This window comes from Vanessa atalanta, chromosome 11, assembly GCF_905147765.1.
Source record: "Vanessa atalanta chromosome 11, ilVanAtal1.2, whole genome shotgun sequence".
NCBI classification, from domain to species: Eukaryota; Metazoa; Arthropoda; class Insecta; order Lepidoptera; family Nymphalidae; genus Vanessa; species Vanessa atalanta.
In genome coordinates this window covers 6,245,590-6,252,368 of record NC_061881.1, presented here as the reverse complement: position 1 = coordinate 6,252,368, position 6,779 = coordinate 6,245,590, and positions in this window count along the sequence as shown.

Sequence of the window (6,779 nt, the reverse complement as noted above, 5' to 3'; positions counted from 1 at the left end):
GAAAACTTGTATGTTGTTTTGATGATATAGTTTAGTTGACGGACAACTGATGGTAAGTGCTAAGTGGTCACCACAACCCATTGACATTGGTGCTGCAAGAAATATTAATCGTCCCTTCCAACCATGAAAATTAAGATAATGTGCGCCTGGTGCCTGTTTCTCAATTTGCTTGGTAAACCTGTAAGCAATGTATATGATAATTCTAAAAGTAGTGTTTTACAGTGTTTGTGCTATTCATAACAAGGCAAATGTTAGCCATAAATCAAATTACTTATACCATATGTGTGTAATGAACGTATGAAGTGTGCAAATTGTAATGTAAGACACATTAACTCTAAAGATTAATTATATTTAATTCTTATTATTAAACATTTATAACTAAATATTTGAAATAGTTAAAATTATAATTATAAAGCTTATTTTAATGTATATTGCATTAAAAATAATTGTTTCCAAATTTAAATATTACTGCAGTTAGTATAATGGAATATGATGTCCAAATGATCCGCAAATCATTATCGAAAGATACAGAGGCTAAATTATTGAGATCGACCCTTAAATAATTGTAATCCTCTGAGGAGTTATGCAACCAACTTCTCAGGGAACGCGAAGATAGCGAACAAGAAAAAAAAAATCAAATTAACATGAGAACATTAAAAAAAAACATTATATTCTTAGGTTAGGATAAATTTCACAACTAGCAAATTTCTTTAATGTATAGTATTTTTTAAATTTTAATAAGTATCAGTATATATAAGTAACTGAACTATATTTTTAGGTTTAAAAAATATATGTAAATGCCGTAAATTTGTATCGCCTCATTTTTATAGGCAAATATTTTTTTTCTAGCGAAGAAATGCGAGATTAAATGATAACCTATTAATATATAATATAATTAATCCTGTAAATCCCATTCTACCCAGAATAATGTTTTTTATAAAAATTAATAAAAATAATGTCCAATTTTTTCAGGAATGACTAACATTCCTATTTACTCCTTGAATAAACCTTAAATCTTGTGCTAGAAATGGTGACGACAATAGCCTAAAAGGCTAGAATCGAACATGCGACTTTTTACATCGCTAGGAGGCCAGTCAACCATGGCGTTATTGACGGAATTTGAATAGAATTAACGTTTTTTTTTTTTCATTCAACGTAACAGTAATATAAACAATCTTAGTTTAAGCTTGGTAGAAAGACAAAAATTGTGCATAAAAAGAAAAATGTTATAGTATATATATTATATATATCGGAGCGTGGTTACTTTAGTTGTTAATTTGGATAATTAATGAATCGAGTAGTTGGCAATAATGTTTGATGGCTGATTTACTTATAAGAGCGGGTCACCCCGAATGGAGTTGTAAGCGTCATGGCAACGCGAGTCGTTATGTTTTGACAAGCTTCTCGAATGCGATGGTTGCTTGCAAACCCATTTGCTCTTAATCGAGATGAATTATTGTAATCCTTTGATATTATTGTGGTGTACGATTATTGAATCAATGAATACAGTGATTAGACGATATTAAATACGTTTTATTTTGTGAATATCTCCATTGCACGCCCACATAGTCTTACAAATGTCGGATCAATCCCCGAACCCAACTGTTCGGCATCCTGCTTCTCCGACATCAGAAGTGGGATCAGAACACATATCAGACCACGCAGGCTCACTCAGCAAGTTAACAACGCCAAAGCTCAAGCAAGCAAGAAATACAATGGACGTCTCGAAGAAAACATCCCCGCTGACGTGTTTTTCCTGCGGCGAGCGAAGCCACATATCGACGCGTTGTGCGAAGAAGGGAAAACAAAACAAGCGAGCCGGTTATGAAATGTCGAGTGGATATCTGCACCATGAAGCCAGCTCTAGGTCTATTTTCTATTAAAAACGGTGGGCAGTTTTCATTTTGTTTTGATTTCGGTGTTAACAAATTACTTGGTAAGAGAAAGCGTAGCATAGTGACCCTACTAGAGATTGACTTGGTGACAAAATTGGCCTTGGTGGCAAATGATGGCCTTGGTGGCAAGTGATTGACTTGGTGGCAAAATTGGCCTTGGTGGCAAATGACAGCCTTGGTGGCAAATGACAGCCTTGGTGGCAAGAGATTGACTTAGTGGCGTAAATAGACCTTGGTGGTCTTGCTGGTCGCTTACCTTGTAAAGTTATGCTGCTAGAGAATATTATGCTATTGAGATAGCATGGACGGTTATAATATTCATCGTGTGGTGGTCAGAATGGCCAAGCGTGTTATGATGTGTACATTTGTTGTTTCATTGTTTACAGACGAGGAGGTTTACAGCAACGAGACACACGAGGACGTGTGATAGTTCAGGATGGCCGTATCGGAGCGTGGTTACTTTAGTTGTTAATTTGGATAATTAATGAATCGAGTAGTTGGCAATAATGTTTGATGGCTGATTTACTTATAAGAGCGGGTCACCCCGAATGGAGTTGTAAGCGTCATGGCAACGCGAGTCGTTATGTTTTGACAAGCTTCTCGAATGAGATGGTTGCTTGCAAACCCATTTGCTCTTAATCGAGATGAATTATTGTAATCCTTTGATATTATTGTGGTGTACGATTATTGAATCAATGAATACAGTGATTAGACGATATTAAATACGTTTTATTTTGTGAATATCTCCATTGCACGCCCACATAGTCTTACAAATGTCGGATCAATCCCCGAACCCAACTGTTCGGCATCCTGCTTCTCCGACATATATATATAGTATAGTATGCAGAGCACAGGTGAAACAAGAACATGAAATAGAACTATTTTCGGAATGTTATAAAATTCAAGTTTTATGTTTTACTGAACACTTGGCTTAAAAGCTTTGACATATTTAACACACAAAATTTTGCCTTGTCACGTGCATTCGTAATAGCGAATGCTATTCCTGGAGGCTCATTAATATTAATAGGATTGATATCGTTTGGATACATCGAAATTATATTGAGGTTGTCTTTATTGAGAGTATTGTTAAAGTATTCGAAGAGGGATATCGTCAGTGTGTGCTTATGAAACCGCTACACACTTTGTATAAACATGGAATGCGTCGTATAAAAATAAATATTTTGCACCAAAATTTCAATACGTCCAACATAGATTTATACATACTTCCTGCGGCAGGGTATTCAATTTTGTAATAAAATCCCGCAGGTGACTTTACAGCTACCAAATCTCATTTATAAAACATAAAAATACCAGTTGTCATCCGAGGCTTTTAGGCGTTTTAGCCATTGGTCGTCAGGTGTTAGACCTTAAAATGTCTACGTTCTTTCTTGGACTTCAAGCTTGCTTCATAGCGAATTCGGTTTTGTGGTTTCGTGAAAGAATAAAAGACTGACAGATAGAGTTACTTAAGACGTTATTATTCTACGTTATTTTTTTGATAAAATAAATCTTTCTTATAACTATACCAAATGTATGAAGCAAAACAATAGAACATGTCCATTTTGATGAGGGCTCAGTCAAGTTAATCTATCAGTTTATAGTTTTAATAATAAATATAAAAAAGTTCCACAGCTGGGTCCGAGCCGCTTTTACGCTTAAAAAATGGCTTAAGCTGCTCAATTGCGGGTTGATGCATGTACGTATATGTACATGTGGTAGAATTTGGTCCGATACAAGCATCTTACCACACTATGTTTTTCCTTCAATGCCGAACAGAAGAAAAATTATAAATCCGAATTAAGCATATGTAAATCTAGAGCTTGTCCAGTTTTGAACACGAACTTAGTACATGAGTTAGAATAATTTTTATATACAGAAAATTTATTTAACTTTATTTAGTTCGCCAGACTAAAACCACTATTTGTTAAATATTGAAACCCCTGTGTAAATAAACTTATTTGCATAGCGCACCTTTTAAATCTTATGTAGTTACACGGTTTATGGCTTAAGCTTATCGCTGTTAAATGCGTGAAAATAGTTTGGTGTATTTGAGAATATATTATTTAACTGAATTAAGTTTCACTTTAGCTACATAAATTGCAGTGCTCTGACCTTTTATCGTAGTCTATTAGCTCCTGGTTTTATTTCACAAGCTCAGTGGGGATTTCGTAAGAGAAATAACTAACCCAGTAATAATGTTGTACTATCACTTTAGCAGTAAAAGGATCTGACTTTATTAAAATCATTTTTATTCGAGATTTAAAATTGTAACTTTTATATTTATGTAAAAAACTGCGGTAGCTTACTGCGTCGATATCTATGGGCGGTGGTGTCCACTTACCATTATGTGGCCAGTGCACCTACTTATTATAAACTGTATAGATTATGGAGGTACTATTTACGATATGTGATATTTCCTAGTTTTAATTTGGGTTTGGGAATAATCATTTTTTTGACCTTGTTAACGAAAAGAAAGTTATTTCCTCAAAAGTTACCTTTAACCGCCTATACTTGTAGGCAAAATATTTACTTTTTTCAAGAATACGAAATTGTTTTCTTTTTATTCTGCCAAGCTTTTGTTTATGTTATTTATTCTTTCTTTGACCAAATAGCGTTAACTGAAAAGGGAGTGAGGTTTGGCATTCTTTTGAAATATTTCCAAATATCAGTCACTAATAAAACAACAATAGCAGCGAAACTCAAAAGTACTACCAGATGAATGAAAATAAAATTAAGTAAGATTTTGTCACGTACAAGGAATTCTGATGAACTTTATTCAATTAAAAGAGTGACGGGTGAAATTGTTAAAGATGAAAAGTATTTTAGAGTTAAGTCACCGACACAAAGTTCTTCTTCAAACTTTTATACAATTCACTCACTCGTCGTCTGTTCTGAACTTATTTATTACTTTTATTATCACATGTAAATAACACAAAAGAAATAAAATACCATCAAGTAATGTAAATATTTTTTTAGGATATTAACCGTTTTTATTTTATATGCGAATATATTGGAAAGCAACGCAATATTTGATAACGTATTTAGTATGATAATAGGTTACATTTGACTTAAAATAACTTTTACGTTTTTTTTTATCCGATAATAATAAGCAATTTCTTTTTTGGCGTTCAATATTCGACTTCCACGTGGCAATTCACTAAAGGAGATTAATTCTTGTAATTTCAATTTACATTATTTTTTAATGTATACCTACTTCAATTTTATTTTAATATAAAATCGTAATGAAATGTTCTGTTCGTTTTAATATAAAATGTCGTTAAAGCAACGACAAACTAAGAATAAGGATGGTACCTTAAATAACACAGTCATTACACGTTTTGTCGGAAATTCGTGACTCTGTATATTAGAGGTATAAGACACAGAGTAGCAATAACAGTTGGTATAAACATGGTATAAACTTGTAAAATGTTTGCGTAGTTCGAACGGACGCAGATGCTGAGATCACCCTGGATAAACATAAAATATAAAAGGCTCAGGACAGGACGTGCATGATATATTACAACACTAAAAATTCTGCTATTATGTTCGTTTAGCAGAGTTTATGATATTCTTTAAGAACACGCTCATAACAAAGAACTTTTAAAAATTATATTTAAAGACAATCCTTTATATTAAAAATATCTAATAAGAAAACAGAAATAAACATTTGTATTTGCCTTTTTCTTTACTCCTAATGTTTTACGCAAGTATAACATAATAAAGTGGTTTCTTTACAACAATAGTTCATAGAATATAAAAGAAAGAGAAAATTTGTTTGTTTGTTAATATGCGTATCTTTTGCTTAAGTTTTCGTTCTAGCGAAATACATTAAAAAAATATAAATAATACAAAAAGCAATCACGTCTCCTTTTATAGATATAATAGATTTAATAAAACTTATATTTTCAAAATTTAAAATTTGATAGTATTTTATTGTATCTTATCTTTGATTCGTCTTTGTTAGTTTAGTCTGTCCGGATGTTTCAATTACCAGACAGTATCGCAATTTATTTTTTAGCTATTTTCTTTTGTTGTAGATTCGAGATGATATCTTCATTCAATCGGAATGTATCCTTGAAGTGTCATTAGTGTTCATGGACAAACCTAGCCTAACCTAAGATATTGTTTAGTTTTATATTGCCTCACCCTTTAAACTGAAAGTACTAATATTTGGCTACGGAATAGCTAATGAGAGGTAGGCTACCCATTAGAATAAAATGATTAATAAAATATTTTGATTACTAATTAGGTACTTACTGACCTCATCATCGGAAAAAGCAGTGTATTTTAAGCAGGAAAGTGTATTTCAAAGGAAATAATATAATGACTATTATTGTATTTTGAAATTAATCGTTTCTGATTATTAAAGCCGCAGTTTATCTGCGTATTGATTTCTATGTATATTTAAATGTAAACGAAATTGAAACTGTAATAAATACTGACAATAAAACGAATATCATCGTTCCTCATACAATAATATAATCCACGAACATTTCTATGTTAGATACATATACTTGGAAATTACAACCCTAATATCACTAGTGTAGTAAAACTAGTATAGCACAGTTATAAATTGAATCGTCAAAAGTTTATTCGTTCAGGTGATTTACAGCGAAACAACTTAAGCTGTATAATTGAAGACGATAAACCCAAAGTTTGGAGTACTCCGTAACTTAAATATGTAGGTGCTGGAAGCTAAGTGAAAACGAAAATGTTTGTCAAGGATGAACATAAAGGATCATTAAAAATTTATGGACAATATGAATGGCGCACTACTTAATTTTTGTATTTAGTATTTATATACTTAACTTGTTTAGTGTTATGGAATAAGATATAATAAATGCATAAAATTTTTACATTGAGTTGTTTCCTTCGATTCGTATT